The sequence below is a fragment of the Adiantum capillus-veneris genome, chromosome 24, assembly GCF_014529385.1.
Source record: "Adiantum capillus-veneris isolate H3 chromosome 24, ASM1452938v2, whole genome shotgun sequence".
Classification (NCBI taxonomy): domain Eukaryota; kingdom Viridiplantae; phylum Streptophyta; class Polypodiopsida; order Polypodiales; family Pteridaceae; genus Adiantum; species Adiantum capillus-veneris.
In genome coordinates, this window is record NC_140954.1 from 69,022,921 (window position 1) to 69,040,669 (window position 17,749).

Sequence of the window (17,749 nt, forward strand, 5' to 3'; positions counted from 1 at the left end):
TGAGCTGACAACTGACTATAGATTGTGTTGAATTCATTCAGATGATTGGACATAGGTGTCCCTTCTTTCATCTTCAAGTCAACAAGCTTCTTAAGCCAGTATACCTGTGAAGCTGCACCCTGCTTCTCATAAAGATCACTCAGCTTTAACCATGCTTGATAAGCCGACATCTCGTCTGCTACATTGAAGTAAACGCTTTCTGCCAAAGTCAGCATAATGGTAGAAAGTGCCAATTCATCCATTTCACTCCATTCATCTTCGTCCATATCTTCTGGTTTTATCCCCTTGAGCTTTATAGGTTTTATCTGCTTCTTTTGTACCAACACGTGCCAAATCTGCTTCTTCCACAATGGGAAATTGGTTCCATCCAGCTTCTTGATATTGTAAAGAGCAGTGTCCTGTGATCCAGCCATAACTACGCTTCACAGTAGTTTACTTTCCTGGGAAAAATTCGGCAGAGTTTCCCCTGTAAACTGACCTCTGAACCAATATCAACCTGTCAAATGAACCAAGAAAGCTTCAGATTCTGCATAAATTTCGGCAGAGTCTCCTTTGTAAAATGGCTCTGGTGTACTCAAAAAACAGACCAAAAAACAGCTCAAAAACACTATCTCTCTGACACTGTAAGCTGTGGGTAAACCTGTCCTGCACCTGTACTGTCACTGACTGTCCTGTCACTGTCCTGTAAGCATAGACTGCGACAATGCCTCAACGGCAGTAAAGCAAAGATGCAATCCCAACTGTCTAACTCACAGTCAATACATCCTAGCTGCCTATCTAAGGGTGCTCGAGGGATCGCTCCAAGACTTGTATCACTGAAAGGATCTCAACATTCGAGAATCCCCCAGCTCAATAAAACCTCACTCGACCCTCAACAAAGGCTGCAGTAAATCTGACAGTACATAGACTTCCCACAAAGTCATACATCCACAAATTTCCCACTGTATGCTGTAACCACTGCGGCCGTTGTTTGCTGCGTGACTCACAGCCAGCAAACCCTCAACAAACATACATCATCTCTGACAATACATCCCATGTGGAAGTACCTGCAATGTCAGGATGAAATCTGGAATATCAAGCAGCAAACACAAGCTACCTGATGAACTAGTGGATGTCGCCTACAGTCTGTGTGTAGATGCGTCCGTGTCGTATGTGACACGCCTCCAAGAACTGTGAGCCGTCCTTCGATGTGTAGACAGCCACAAATCAACACTCTAGGAGTGTCGATATCCTCCGCACATGCAGTCGTAGGCCGAAAACCCCAAATTTGCAGAGTCGGATCTGCACCCGTTGAGACCACGTAGTCGAAAATGGCCTGCGTAGAACTTTGTCGAAGCCAAACGGTAACCGAGATGACCGAGATGTCTTCGCCTGTCGAATTTCAATCCTATCTAAGCTGGTGACTCTAGCCTCCTACAGTGCTGCCCCGAGCCTCGATCTAAGCTCTGATACCAGTTGAAGGAGTACGAGCGGAAGTGCGACGCGAGAGAGAGTGCGAGAAGAAGAGCACGACGATATGGTGAACTCGCTCTACTGTAATGTGTAGAGCATAGTGAGTTCTTATTAGGTTTTAACAAAAGAATATGTGTACATACCTGACGGCCCGCCCACTTACCTGGGCGACCACATTGGGCTTTATACCCCAACAACATGGAGTCTCTCTCTCTCTCTCTCTCTCTCTCTCTCTCTCTCTCTCTCTCTCTCTCTCTCTCTCTCTCTCTCTCTCTCTCTCTCATCTATTCGCCTTCCCTGAGCTCACCAATATTCCACGCTACCTAGCTCCCGGCTCACCACCCTTTTCTTTCACTGCCACCTGGCACACCTAAAAACTGTTCTCCCTTATAGAGTAATATAGATAGTGGGCAGTGAGGCCATCTCGAGACAGCTAGGCCGTGAAGGGAACTCATGACGGGGAGTGAGAGATGGCACCAAAGGTAGTGACTCAAGCAATGATCAGCAACACATAAATGGTGGATGGCGTTGGTAGCTTAGCAAGGTCCGCGCGAGTTCTGCTGAACAACACAAAAATACAACACAAAGTTGATGGCAAAGGTGGGCACCGCGAACGGGGCAGGCAAAGCGAGATGTGTGGATGGTGGTAGGACGATCCACACCCCAACTGCTCATCGCAGGGGGGAGGATGTGCTGAAACCCTAGTTGAGGATTTCAGCTATTGCTCTTCGCTTCTCCGTGGTTGCTCAGAGCCGACCAAGGCTTTTGGCTACTCTCCACCTCTCTGGGAAAAACTCTCTCTCTCTCTCTCTCTCTCTCTCTCTCTCTCTCTCTCTCTCTCTCTCATGGCAGCCCCTTCCCCTTCCCTGACCGTGACCCAATTTCTCTCTCTCTCTCTCTCTCTCTCTCTCTCTCTCTCTCTATGTGTATGCAGCGTAGTGTGCTAGCATGCCCTCATGGGACACAAAAATGGAGGCTCTTTGCAGGAGACATGCGGGACGTGGAGTCTCTCTCTCTCTCTCTCTCTCTCTCTCTCTCTCTCTCTCTCTCTCTCTCTCTCTCTCTCTCTCATATGTTCGTCTTCCTTGAGCTCACCAATATTCCACGCTACCTAGCTCCCGGCTCACCACCCTTAAGTTTTCTTCCCCTGCCACCTGGCACGCCTGAAAATTGTTCTCCCTTATAGAGCAATATAGATATAGATATAGATTATTAACAAGAAAAAGGGAAAATTACCAAAATACCCCTCTAATTTGTGGAAATTTCCAAAATACCTCCAATATTTTGCCATAAATATCCAAAATGCCCTTCAAATTTTATAAAATTCCCAAAATACCCCTAGTTGTGAGAGTAAATTTCTCCAAAAATAAAAAAATTTGTAGCTTTTCATAAGATGACTAATTGTCTATCGTACAAGATGATAAAACTAGAACTTGAGTTGGTTATGTAGGCTTTCAGGATGAATTGTTTCATTATTTTTAGGCGTAATTACCTTTTGTGAGGTAATTTGTGACAAATTACATGCTAAGCACTTGAAAAGAGATCTCAATTGTCAAAAAGGAATAAAGATTAGAAAATGTTGAACAATCCAACCAAAATAGATATAAAGGAATTTTGAAATTTTTTGGGTATTTTGGAAATTTCCACAAATTAGAGAGGCATTTTGGTAATTTCCCCAAAGAAAACTGTTGGGATGGCAACCGTCGCGAGGTTATATAACCACCTCAGCGCTGGAGACGTTCCATCGTCGTCGTGCCCACCAGCGCCGCCGGCTTGCAGCTTTCATCAAGTAAGGGTCTCTCTCTCTCTCTCTCTCTCTCTCTCTCTCTCTCTCTCTTTTTACACAGCGTCCTTCATGGCCGCCCCATTTCCCTGCTTCATGCCCGCCCCATTTGTATGTCAAGTTTCGTGCATGTCAGGGGCTCTTGATAAAGAGGTCGTCTCTTGGAATGCACACTGATTGTGGGGTTTGTCCAAAAGGGCAGGGCCAGCAAGGTCTGGGCTTTGCAAAGCTAGGGCAACTCTCCAGACGCAATCACCTTCAATTGCATCTTGAAAGCATGTGGTTCTAGGCAAAATGCTGATGTGGGAAAAAAAATTCATGATGATATTGTTAGTCAAGGGATGTTGAAAAACCACATCATTCTATTGTTTTGGGTGGATATGAAGTGAGGGTCTCTTGCATATTGAAGGCAAAAGAATTCACGACGATGTTTTTAGCCTGGGGTAAACCAGCCAGCTAGCTCTGGGCTTTGCGAAGCGAGGGCAACTCTTCAGACGCAATCGTCTGCAATTGCATCTTGAAGGCATGTGGTACTAGGCGAAACGCTGATCTGGGCAAAAAACTTCATGATGATATTGTTAGTCAAGGGATGTTGAAAAAATGCAACATTCTTGGGAATGCCTTGGTTTACATGTATGCCAGATGTGGTGCATGCCAGAAAGCACAAAACATGCTTTGAGAGCTCTTCCCCATTTCACTGCTCCATGGCACTTTCCATGAAGCCTTCTCTCCATCATAACAGTTAAGTCGCTTTCCATGAAGCCTTCTCTCTGTTATAATAGTTTGACGTAACTGTTATAATGGAGAGAAGGCTTCATGGAAAGTGCCACGTGGTTGATGGAGGGATCAACAAAAGTTTCAACATCTAAAAATTTTCAACACGTGTATAACACAAACATTGTCTTGGAAAAAAAGTAGTTATGCACCATGAAGCAACCAAAAGACGCAAGGCAGCCCTCTTTGATCTTTTATCACATCTCTGTCTTGGTGCACAACAAGGTGTGATCGGGTTGCTGAAGAAGTCTTGCTGCATCTAAGGTAGACGGTCCGGGTGTGGCTCGGTGCATGCACGATGAGGTGCCCCCGATGTACTACAAGAACAATTCAACTGTTCCAATGCCAGCAGTGGTAGTATCTCAAAAGGATTCCATCTATCATATACTTGATTATTCTGTCTCGAGCATTCGATCTGCCCTATACTTGATTATTGTGTAAGGCCTCATGAAATCCTCAAACCTAATCATGTAACCAAGCCTACAACCAAATTCTTTATCAACCTTGTTGGCCACAAACATTTCCGTCACTCTTTGAGGTTGTGGGCAACCAATCTTTCCTTTCATTGGGTACTTTCTTCTCCTAAGGCTGTGAAACTTGCGTTGTTTTCCTTGAAATAGTTTCTCTAATCACAACTAAAATCTGGTTCTCATGGACTAGCTTATTTTTCACCTTGTAAATGAGAACACTTTGTCTTTGCTCCTATATTGATAGCTTTGACAATTGGCCTAATGTGTGTTTCTATCATTCCGATCCCCCCTACTTTGGTCTTTGCATTCATCATCGTCATCATTGCCACATGCTCTTTGTGAGACCTGTAATCACCATCCTTGTGGATACGATCCCTTCTTCTCTATATTCATACTACTCCCACGTTGCTCCTGCTCGATCACCATCCCTATGACAATGGATTGTGGAGCAATTCTCTCTCTCTCTCTCTCTCTCTCTCTCTCTCTCTCTCTCTCTCTCTCTCTCTCTCTCTCTCTCTCTATTTAACACACGCTTGATGGGTCCATCTGGTTTTGTCACTGGTGGGGGACAGGCGCAGGGAGCTACCATAGGAGATCTAGATGATGTCAGAGGGCAATAGGTTGCGGCCATGGGAGGGGCAAGGTGCTCGTACGATATATGGTAAGAGAGCTAGCACACACACATACACACAATAAGACTAGATTAATGAAAATCAACTTTTCTAATGAATGCGGGGGTAGGTGCAGGCAGCTTCCACAGGAAAGCTGGGCAATGTCGGAGGACAGCATGTCATGGCCGAGGGAGATAGTGTGTGCGAGATTGCTTGGGAGTTTGAAAAAACGTTGAGGGTGACGTAACCAGGTAGAAGGGTAGACAACACTGAATTGTTAAACACAGCCGAAGTTGCACGACAATCTACAAGCAGTGCCAACTAAATTGTTAAACATGGGAGACACTGAATCATCAAACACATGCCGTTTGTTCTAAAGCGGGTCTAGTAAGCCGAGGTCGCACAAATGTGAAACTATTGAAGACATCCTTGCTTGCAGACGGTGACAGACCTGATCCTTGGATCTCCGCCAAGTTTTTTTTTAGATGACTAATCTGCTCATGACGTGGATCCCTAGAAGCTTGCTTTTTTGGCCTTGAAGAACTTCAAAGGAGGCGTTATTAGGCCTGTGTCACAAGCAGACATAGACATGCAATGAAACAAGTGATACAATCACAAGGCCTGCCAATGATGATGAGATGTACCCAGTAACAAGGGCAAAGCAACCCTTTGTTGGCATGCTGTGGTAATATGGCTGTATTAGTTCAATTAGGGCCCATACAAGTTACATATGTGAGTGTAACAGCTCTTGCACATTGAGAAAATTATCTTAAGGAGACAATTGCAATGAGAAAAGAATGTAGTAATGAGCATTTGTGTCACAGGGTTGGGCAGTCCTGTAAACGTAATGGGAAAGTCTACCCTTTGCTAAAGACATCTGCTCGAGGATTGATTAAGAAGTTTCAAGGGTAAGACGTTTCACTTGGAGCTGCCTAATGTTCCTACTAATGAAGAATTGCTTGTTTACTTTTGATCCAAAGTCTCAACATTAGAAAATTGGGGCGGTTTCCTTGTGACAGAAATGCCGAAAGGGGTGCTAGTCTTTGAGGCTAGTGCGTCTTGGCTCGGAACTCCGCCATGCTGTGTCAACTCTAATTCATTCTCTCTATTTAAGTTCAATGATTTGGCAGTTTTTGCTATTGATTTCACGCTTGGAGTGTCCAAGCCTGTAACACAAGTGTGGTAGATTGGTTATCCCATTTTCCTCTCAAATAACAAGTCTAGAGTTGAATAGATAGACCTCTTGGGCCTCTTGGAATGGTTCCTACGACGTTAAAAGCTTCTCTTCTCATGAGTATGCGTGGGTGTGTCTGGGTGTATGTGTGTCTAAATAAGAAGACGAAATTGGAAATAACCTTTCTACCACCCAACTGTGGGAGTAGATTGGCTATCCCAATTCCCTCTTGAATACATGGTCTTGAGTTCAATGCTTGTGGGATAGATCTTTGTAGTCTCTTGAGATTGTTCCTATGAAATGAATTCAAAGCTTCTCTTCTCTTTGTCTCTTTATACTGGGTATGAGTTTGACACCTAGAGGAAGTATAATGTTTTGAGAAAAGGAAATGTATGAGGAATATAAAACGGATCATTGGGGAGGTGTAGAGTGGCATGTAATGTGGCCTGATCCAGACTAAAGAAGAGGTTTGCAACGCTGGTCAAAATTGAGTAAAAATCATGTCCCGTAGAAGGCAGCATGTTTCAACATGTCCCGCCTAGCTATATCCCAAGTCTGTGAGCTGGATACGAACCGTCTGCCAGACAAAATGAGCCTACGGGCAATGCCCAAAAGCAACATTGCAAGCACTCAACAAAGATATGATCTTCAAGGCCCTTTTGAATAACAAGTGATAGCTTGCATGGGATTTCAAAACTGCAGGATGTGAAAGAGCATATAGTGCTGATATAGACTCACTCAATCCTTGACCCAGACGTTTCTCTTCAGATTTAATAATTCTTTGCCAAGGCATAAGCTTGTCAGAAGCATAGTTGTAGGTAATGGCACTTTCAAGCTTCCGTTCGCCATTCCCATTCCAACTTCCCATTCCAAAACCCCTGTTCCGTGTTTTGGACATGAATATTTGTAACAGGGAATGGCAATTCATGCCTGTTCCATTCCCCGTTCTGCAGTCTGATTTTTCGTTCCTCGTAACTATGGTCAGAAACTTGTCAAATACTACCTGTGCGCCTTGAAGGCTGGGCTGTTGATAAATATAGGGCTATTCCTTAGGTGGACAGTCCGTTTGCATCCTTTGTGGTAGGGGAGGTGACCAGGTGCATACTAAATCTCCCATCCACCAGTTAATGAATACCTAAGTGTTTGGACCCAAATAATATTTAATTAGGTTTTAGGGTTGCCTGCCTATGTGGTACCCCAGGTACAGCTGGTGGTAGGTCGTTAAAGTGATCAATCAGATTTTGATTAATCGAAATGGTTTTGATCATTGCACGCTTGGCGTTGAGTGAAGGGCTCGAATTCGTGACTTTCTCATTGAGGAGCTGCTGGTATTTGATTAACCTTGTGATTAATCAAAGCAAAAGTCATTAAGCTGGTTCGTGAAACTGTCACAGGGCAACCACCCCAATAGTTAGCATTAGCCACCCAAGGAAGGTTGATTTGCACATGGTTCTTAAGCAATATAACTCTACATTCTAAACATTTGTTAGAAACATCTGCAGCCTTTAGGTCCACTTGCAATTAAGCATGACAGATGTAAGCAGGGTTAATTTTCTAATAAATTCATATCATTACATACCATCAATCTAAATGTTAGTAGCAAAAGAGCACCTTCCATTATTCAACACGCGCGCGCGCGTACACACACACGCAGAGAGAGAGAGAGAGAGAGAGAGAGAGAGAGAGAGAGAGAGAGAGAGAGAGAGAGAGAGAGAGAGAGGGTCAACTAAAATGCCATTATCCGTGGAGACAGTGTCGATATTTGTCACATTTTGTAGTGCTGTAGAGAAATGCTTGATTGATTGCTTGCACATGATCATGGCAGAATGACAAGATTATGGCATGCATCGCTTATTGATTTATATTTCATTCTCATCTTAACCGAACTAACATCATAACAAACTTACAGATGTTGGAACTTCGAGTGGGCACAGAGAGAGTAGAAAAACATAGTGGAGAGCTAAGTTATTCGTGGAAAGTGTTAATGTCTCTCTCTCTCTCTCTCTCTCTCTCTCTCTCTCTCTCTCTCTCTCTCTCTCTCTCTCTCTCTGATGTGGATGATCACCGTAGTGAGAGTGAGTTCTTGTCCCTTTGCATCGTTTTTCTTGGCAATAAATAGTTGTTTGCATATAGGACCAAGAAGTGATTTAATAAGGCACGGAAATGGTTTTGAGAATGTGTTTGTGTGTGCACTCTACTAGACACTATATATCGTACGAGCACCTTGCCCCTCCCATGGCCGTAACTTGTTTCCCTCTGACATCGTCTAGATCTCCTGTGGTAGCTCCCTGCGCCTACCCCCACCTGTGACAAAACGAGATGGATCCATCAAGCGTGAGAGAGAGAGAGAGAGAGAGAGAGAGAGAGAGAGAGAGAGAGAGAGAGAGAGAGAGAATTGCTCCACACCGAGTTGTGGAATAGGTTCAAAACCAGTACAACTCCCAATGTTAATCCATTGCTATAGCTTCAAAGCCTTCTTTCTAGCTTCTCAAATCACTTAAGCCTTTTCTCAAGGGCATGGAACATCTGTCATACCCTTGCGATGCAAGATGTATCCAAACACAATGAGATGTGACAACATTTATTGTACAGGTTGTTTGAACTTTGGGTATAGGTTAGAAGTCCCTACTCTTTTCATTATTAATCCTTGGGAGATGCATCCAACCCAATTGGATGTGGCAATACCTGCATTAGGTTGTCTTAAGTATACTTCAAAAATTCCTACTCTTCCCATTGTTGATCCTTTGCTCTCACTTGCCTAGGGTGCCTTGCATAAGTAGCCCATTGCTTCTTGGCCTACCCTTTGCTCATTTCCTACAAAGAGCATATCCTACACTCAAGGTGTTCCAAGAGACCGCATCATGGATAAGGAGCTCATTAAAATTTTGATGCTTTACATGTGGTCAAGGAAACTATATCGAAAATAAAGTCCTCCCTCCACACTTGCCAAAATGGAAAAGTGCTTGCTTGCTTCTTGAAGGTGGTGTGGTGGACTACATATGGAGTTAAAATCTTGCTGTGCATTCACTGAAGAGGCCTCGTGCTTGCTGGGTCTACTAGAGACAAATGCATTAGTAGGAATAGTCCATTGCTTCATGCTTAGAGCCACTATTTGGAAAACCTTGCAATCAATTTGTTCCAAATGATAGCAAGCCACACAGTGAGCTCATGAAAAAACAAAGTGCTTTAAGAGCTACACCACATTGGCATGCATGTTAACCAGGGCTCTAGAAATCACCTTTTTTTAAGGCAAAAGCCCTTAAGCTACACTCTCATCATAAATTTGTTCGAATTTGTTCACCCTCTTCAGAAAGTGCCACGTGGGTGTCGTAGGTAAAACCATAACATAACATTATTTTAAAAAGAAAAATGTTGGGATGGCAACCGTCGCGAGGTTAGATAACCACCTCAGTGCTAGAGATGTTCCATCACCGTCGCCCTTTGCAGTGCCTACCAGCGCCACCGGCTTGCAGCTTTCATCAAGTCTCTCTCTCTCTCTCTCTCTCTCTCTCTCTCTCTCTCTCTCTCTCTCTCTCTCTCTCTCTGTGCAGAGCGTCCTACATGGCCGCCCCATTTTGCTGCTTCATGCTCCCCCCATCTGTATGACAAACGTCGTGCATGTCAGAAAGCACAAAAGGTGCTTCAAGAGCTTCTTGTCCGGAACATGTTAGTCAGGGGCTCTTGATAAAGAGGTCGTCTCTTGGAATGCACATTGATTGTGGGGCTTGCCCAAGAGGGCAAGGCCAGGAAGCTCTGGGCTTTGCGAAGCGAGGACAACTCTCTAGACGCAATCACATGCAATTGCATCTTGAAGGCATGTGGTACTAGGCAAAACATTGATCTGGGCAAAAAAATTCATGATGATATTGTTAGTCAAGGGCTATTGAAAAAACACATCATTATTGGGAATGCCTTGGTTGACATGTATGCCAGGTGTGGTGCTGGGTAGAAAGCACAAAACGTGCTCTGAGAGCTCTTCCCCATTTCGCTGCTTCATGCTTGTCCCATTTTTATGCCAAATGTCTTGCATGTCAGAAAGCACAAAAGGTGCTTCAAGAGCTTTTGTCCGGAACCGTTAGGGGCTCTTGGTAAAGAGGTTGTCTCTTGGAATGCACACTAATTGTGGGGTTTGCCCAAAAGGGCAGGGCCAACAAGCTCTGGGCTTTGCGAAGCGAGGGTAACTCTCTAGACACAATCGCCTGCAATTGCATCTTGAAGGCATGTGGTACTAGGCAAAATGCTGATCTGGGCAAAAAAATTCATGTTGATATTGTTAGTCAAGGGCTATTGAAAAAACACATCATTCTATTGTTTTGGGTGATACGAAGTGAGGGTCTCTTGCATATTGAAGGCATGTGGCTGCAACAAACTTGGGCACCTCAAGTCTAGATTCTGTCCCAACACAAGAGAGATGCACTTAAAATACTTCACAATTTAATTGAGTTGACAGGGCCCGACGTAGTTCCGTGCCAAGAGACATTGGCCCCAATGACTGGCGCCCCTTTCAGTATTTCTTTTTGTATTAATCTTTGAGCAAAGTACAACTTCGGTGGGTCCTCAGCTCTTAGACTCTGCGTCCAGATGCTTTAAGAAGTGAGGCCCTTGGACTTCTTTGATTCTTACAAAGGGATGCCAAAAGCAGAGCCCCCAAAAGCAGTGTAACTCAAAAACAATGAGTCCCAAAAGCAACTGGCTCTAAAATCTGCCAAAAGTAGCCAAAGTAGGTTTCAAACATCCGTATAGCAGGCCACGTCAGCATGTCAGTGCAAAAAGTGAAAATCGGTACGTTGTGCCATGTCAGCCAGTCAATGCAATTTATGGGAATCCGTACAGAGTGCCACGTCAGCGTCCGTACTCTGTTGTCACGCCAGCAGTCTGCCACGTCACCATTTTGTGACATACCCCCCTCTTGAAAGAATTGTGATCGTCCTCGATTACGCCTGCAAAAACAGACAGAGGCCACAAACCAGTTTAACAGACACTGACTCTAAGTACCGACGCACTAGACACGACACGTCTAGCACTTGTACAAAGATGACAGTCACATCACATCACAAGACCTCACAGGCAATCACATGACGATCAAATCAATCACAGAAAAATTCATTCCAAATCTCAGACCATGATTGCGAGCAACGTATTTAGTAACCGCATTTACCGAAATGCTGCAGTCATTTCGTCTTTCAGTTCCTATACTCAAACAGGTCACATGAGAGAGTACAAATCATTCATGTTCAATTTCGGGAATTCCATTTCATAAAGTTATACAACAGAATACTGTCAGCACAGCAATACCCTGAAATTCAAAGGAAAATCAGTGACTCTATTCCATCCAGGCAATTTGTGACAAAGGAGCGGAGCAACTCCTCTCTTAAGCAGTCCCGTCTGCACCAGATTCAATCCTGCTGATCCATGGGATCTTTCGGAGTAGACCAGCTAAACCGAAAGCCTCAAGGTAAAGTTCTAAAATTTGAAGAGTATCTGCTAGGGCCTCCTCCTCCATCCACTTTGCATCCAATGCCGGATAGTTCATAAATTTCACCAAGAACCGCAAAATCACTTTACCTTCCATTTTTCTTTCCTTGTGTGCCAAAATCTGTTCTGGAGAGAGTATCTCCTCGCTTTCTTCCACTTCGGGTTGCTCATCAGGCTCCCCATCAACTGACACCTCACCCTTAAACGGTTTCAAGAGACTCACATGAAATGCATTGTGAATATTCCAAGTATCTGGCAACCTAAGTCTGAAGGATACTTCATTTATCTTTTCTTTGATCTGAAAAAGGCCATAATATCTCATGCTAAGCTTTGGAAAAAGACGCTCCTTTCCCTTTCGTTTCCTTAGGCGTGCTTTCTCAAAACATAAGAGCACCCAATCATCTTCCTTCAACTTCAAGTCGCATCGATGTTGATGTAAGGTGCAGCAGAAGTGAATGTTGAACTTTGCTCAAGATGAGTGCTCCGAATTGTGCTCAAGTTTCCTTTTACTTACGGAAGGGAGAGCCTTCCGTTCCTTTAGTGAGAGAGTGCAATGAACACAAACAGAGTGAATGGACACTGTGAATGAAGGTGCATGAGACTGAGATATAGAGAGAGAAGAGAATATGACACCCCGGGAAGTTGTCAAACCCCTCCTCCGAAGGCCCCACTCTCTATGGCGAGAGCGGTCTACTATTGATTGCACAAATCTCTACAATGCTTGGACTTGCCGACGATGAGGACGACGACGAGACGGGCTGAAATCTGAGAATGCTAAGGGCTGGAGTCTGCAAATCTTTATCTACTGAATTTTGACTCTATGTCGGTGACGATGGTAGGACGACGACGCGCTGAAAACGTAGATGCTGAAATTTGCGTTTTTCGGGCTGAATGTGCAAACTTCGCGGGATCGACCGTGTGGCGAGGATATGCTGCGGAAAGGTGAGATCTGCAAGGTTTAGGGGTTCTACTGTAGGTACTGACTACTGAAAACTGAAAACGCTGATGCTGTCTGAGGTCTTGTCGCGAAGATCTGCAAAACGCTGATGGTCTCAGGTTGATGCAAAAATGCTAGGGCTGAATGTCTTCTTGCGGTGGGAATCTGCTAACACTGGGGCTGATCTGCTGTGGTTCTGTCGCTGGGAATTTGCAAGTGCAAAAACGCTGGCTGATCTGATGCAAAAACGCTAGGCCTTCTGGTGAGAGAAAACGCCAGAGTTGTTGCGGAGGGGAGTCTTGCTGAGAAGTTGCTTGCTGGACAAACTATTCCTGCTGCCTCTGCTGCCAGAAAGTGCTAGCGCTAGGTTTCTATGAATACAAACTTAGTAAATTTGCCCTACCTAGTTCCCAACCAAAGTCACTTAAAAATAATAAGTGAAAAATGTCAAAAATAGGGAAAATAGGTTTAATGCACTGGAAAATGCTCCTGATGGATTCTGATGGTAATGCTGATGATCATGTTGTGTGCAACCAGAGGATATGCATCTACTCTAAGTGTCTGGACATGCACGGTCTACGAACAGACTCACAAAAGTGCCAGACCACTTCCTATTCTAGACTGACTCGATTGAATTGAACCCTGGTCATGCTGTAGCTTGTCCACGGACACATAGGGTTGGATGTGTCACGTGACATCCCCTCCTTTTCAAAGTGAGGTACTGGTACCGAACTGTATGGCGTCTAGGGAGATTGCCAACAGCGTCCGGAATCCTGGAAAGGACTCTTCGCCGGGTCACTCTGATGCGTGGGTCATGCGATACTTGAACTTCATAAAGGTCTGCAATGCCTTCTTCTTTGGGCCGCGCCGAAAGCGACACAAAGTTATCTTCAATGCTTCCACTTCGTCTAGAGTCATGTGTCTACCTTCTTCAAGAATCTCCGAGGCTGAAAATTCCTGAAACCACTTCCAACACAAAAACATGAACATACCCAATCCATGTAAAGTGACTGGAAAAATAATATTCCTTCGAACAAACTATGCATGCGATGCAAATAAACAAAGTGACAGAGTGCCAAACCGTTCATCAAACACACGCAAACAATGGGGTCGAATCTTGACTTTCCGATCTAAATCAATCAACTGTGGCAAATCACAATGGAAATACCAATGCTTGATGCTCAATCCTTCTTGGGCTCTTTCTGATATTGTGTCATGTCAAGGAAGAAACATGGAATGTGAATTCCTTGGGTGCAAACATTTCATTTTTTCATGAATCATCCGCATACATCCGTGCTCATTCATGAGTGAATCGTGCTCAACGTACAATATGTCATGCCTGTGAAAAGGGATCACATAAGGACGGTGACTAAAATACAAGAAAACATCACGAATGAAACACTCGAACAATGCGTGCTGACTAATCATTCGAACACATAATACTTCTTGTGGGGGTTCTTTGGACCTAGGCTCGAGAGCCAAGATCGGTTCTCCCTGAGGGGGTTCTTTGGACCTAGGCTCGAGAGCCAAGATCGGTTCTTCGTGAGTGATTGAATCTGCAATGAGGTTAGCTTCACTAGAAACAATATCAACTAACCCATCATTCTTGTGAACAATCACATCGTGGTCATACAAATCATCATGCTCGTGAGAAATCACATCTTGATCATCATGCAAATCATCATGCTTGTCCTTATCATCCAAATCATCATGCTCATCATTATCATGCAATTCATCATGCAAATCCTTTGTGTCATGCTTGGGAGAAGAAGAGACTTAGAGAGTCTCTCTCTTTCATGTGTTGGTCGTTCATTGCTGGTCTTGCTTTGTTCACGCGATCAAATTCTGCTTGTCTTTCTTTGTTCTCGCGATCAAATTTTGCTTCTCTTTCGTCGCGCTCACGCGCTATGGCTGCCATTCTTTCTTCGTACTTATGATCAATTTCTACTTTTCTTTCTGCTCTTCTCGCTTCGCGTTCTAACTCCCTGTCCATCATCTTGTCAAAAGTTGCCATAGGATGTGGTGCAATCTTTGGCGTAGATGGGGAAGGGTCGGAAAAACCTCCTGGTGAGGAAAACTCTTTTTCGCCACTCCCATGCTCACCACCTTCATGCGAAGTATCCATTCCACTTCGGGTGATGACCATCCACTGAAGTCTTGGGTTCTTAAGTTCACGAGGAACTTGGGTTCTTGCGGGTCTTGGGTTCTTGGGGTTCGTGAGTCTTGAGATTCTTGAGGGTCTTGAGGTTCTTGAGTTCTTGAGGTTCTTCTTTCGCTTGCAAGTGTGATACAGAACACTGTGGTTCTTTCCTTGAGTGATATAGAACACTGCCAAAGCTCTGATACCAATGTAAGGTGCAGCAGAAGTGAATATTGAACTTTGCTCAAGATGAGTGCTCCGAAATGTGCTCAAGGTTCCTTTTACTTACAGAAGGGAGAGCCTTCCGTTCCTTTAGTGAGAGAGTGCAATGGACACAAACAAAGTGAATGGACACTGTGAATGAAGGTGCATGAGACTGAGATATAGAGAGAGAAGAGAATACGACACCGGGAAGTTGTCAAACCCCTCCTCCGAAGGCCCCACTCTCTATGGCGAGAGCGGTCTACTATTGATTGCACAAATCTCTACAATACTTGGACTTTCGATGATGTCGACGACAATGAGGACGACGACGAGACGGGCTGAAATCTAAGAATGCTAAGGCCTGGAATCTGTAAATCTTTATCTGTTGAATTCTGACTCTATGTCGGTGACGATGTCGATGGCGACGGTACGACGACGCGCTGAAAACGCAGATGCTGAAATTGCAGATGTTGAAATCTGCGTTTTCTGGGCTGAATTTGCAAACTTCGCGGGATCTGACCGTGCGGCGAGGATTTGCTGCGGAAAGGTGAGATCTGCGAGGTTTACGGGTTCTGCTGTGGGTACTGACTGCTGAAAACCGAAAATGCTGATGTTGTCTGAGGTCTTGTCACGAAGTTTTGCAAAACGCTGATGGTCTCAAGCTGATGCAAAAACGCTAGGACTGAATGTCTTCTTGCGGTGGGAATCTACTAAGGCTGGGGCTGATCTGCTATGGTTTTATCGCCGGGAATCTGCAAGTGCAAAAACGCTGGCTGATCTGATGCAAACACGCTAGGCCTTCTGGTGAGAGAAAACGCCAGAGTTGTCGCAGGGGGGTCTTGCTGAGAAGTTGCCTGTTGAACAAACTGTTCTTGTTGCCTCTTCTGCCAGAAAGTGGTAGCACTAGGTTAATATATATACAAACTTCGTAAATTTGCCCTACCTACTTCCCAACAAAAGTCACTTAAAAATAATAAGTGAAAAATGTCAAAAATAGGGAAAATAGGTTTAATGCACTGGAAAATGCTCCTGATGGATTTTGATGGTAATGCTGATGATCATGTTGTGTGCAACGAGAGGATATGCATCTAATCTAAGTATTTGGGCATGCACGGTCTGCGAACACTCACAAAAGTGCCAGATCACTTCTTGTTCTAGACTGACTTGACTGAACTGAACCCTAGTCATGCTGTAGCTTGTCCATGGACACACAGGGTTGGATGTGTCACGTGACAGTTGATCCGCTGCCTTTTTGTGCCGTGCTTGAGACTTCTATAAAGCCTCTTGAATCTTGGCAAAAGCATTCCCCAAATCCCTCATAGACTGATCGGCGTAAAAAATCTTGTCTTTAGTGCTTAGAAAGGGAGGGACCTTCTTAGCACCTTCGATTACCTCAAAAGGCGCCTTCGCTGTCGAAGAGTGAACCCTGTTATTGTAGGAAAATTCCACGAAGGGCAAATATTTTTCCCATTGAGTCTTTTGATAAAAAATGTAAGGTTTCAATAAATTTAAAACCACTGAATTGGCTATCTCAGATTGCCCATGTGTCTGTGGGTGGAATGATGATGACCGCGTGCCAATGTTCTCCCAAATAGCCTTCCAAATTAAACTCGTGAACCGGGGGTCTCTGTCGAAGACTATGGTCTTAGGCATGCCATGTAACCAAAATATCTAAGCAATGAATAAGCTCGCTAAATGGTCCGGCTTGACTGTTTTCTTGTCTTGAATGAAATAAGGTTGCTTGCTAAATTTGTCAATGATAGTCCAAATGCCATCGTGCCCACTCTGTGTCTTCGGGAGATCAAAGATGAAATCCATTGCAATACTTTCCTAGGGGTAGGTGGGAATGGGTAAAGGCTGTAGTAATCCCTGTGCCTTATGCCTATCAAACTTGACCTTTTGGCATACTATACAACTGCGAACAAAGTCGTCCACATCCTTTTTGAGTCTCGGCGAATAGAAATAATGCTTCACACCCTTCAAGGTGGTATCGATGCCACGGTGTCCCGTGAAAGGCGGACAATGGCACTCTGTTAAGACCTTTTCCCGCAAAGGCTGTGTGACACACAACATTGTTTTCTTCATCAAGTAGCCATCCCATATGGAATACCCTGGAACTGTCTCCCCATTCTGTATCCCAGTAAAATTGTCCGCAAAGTCAGGATCTGTGGTCAACCATATCCTCGAAGGTTCTGTGATGAATCGCGCAAATAGCCAAGACTAGGGGCTTCCAAGACCATGCATCTGTCACTAATTTTTTTTTCCCCTGAACATGGACAATCTAGAAATGAAACTGTGACAAGATGTTAGCCCACCGCATTTTCTTTTCCGAAAGCTGCTTCTGTGACAAGAAGTAGCGTAGACTCTGATGATCTGTAAAAATTGTGGAATCGGCTCTGAGTAGATAATGTTGCCACTGTGTAAGAGCATGGATCACTGCCAATAGCTCTTTCTCATAAATTTAGGCTACCAATTTTGGCCTTGAAAACTTTCTGCTTTTGTAAGCAATCACATGGCCTTCTTGCATCAAGCTGCTCTCAGACTACAACCACAAGAATCACAATAAACTTCAAATGGCTTTTGTAAATTTGGCAAAGCCAACACTGGTCCCGTAGTCAATTTCCCTAAGTGTCTGAAAAGAAGTCACCTCTCTTGGTCCCCATGAGAAAGGGACTCCTGAGTCAGTATGTGCAAAGGCGAAGCTATTAGTGTAAACTTCCAAATGAACC

General features: G+C 44.3%; 1 protein-coding gene across 2 annotated transcripts in view; it reads left to right on the top strand.

Moving 5' to 3' along the window:
• Positions 1–3,139: 3,139 nt before the first annotated feature.
• The window catches only part of LOC147426545 (bidirectional sugar transporter SWEET7b-like), a 100,555-nt gene continuing 85,945 nt past the window's right edge, over positions 3,140–17,749 (top strand). For both annotated transcript variants that reach the window (XM_086498576.1, XM_086498578.1), the window contains exon 1: positions 3,140–3,241. The gene's annotated coding sequence lies outside the window, so the exon portion shown is untranslated. The remainder of the gene's footprint in view (positions 3,242–17,749) is intronic.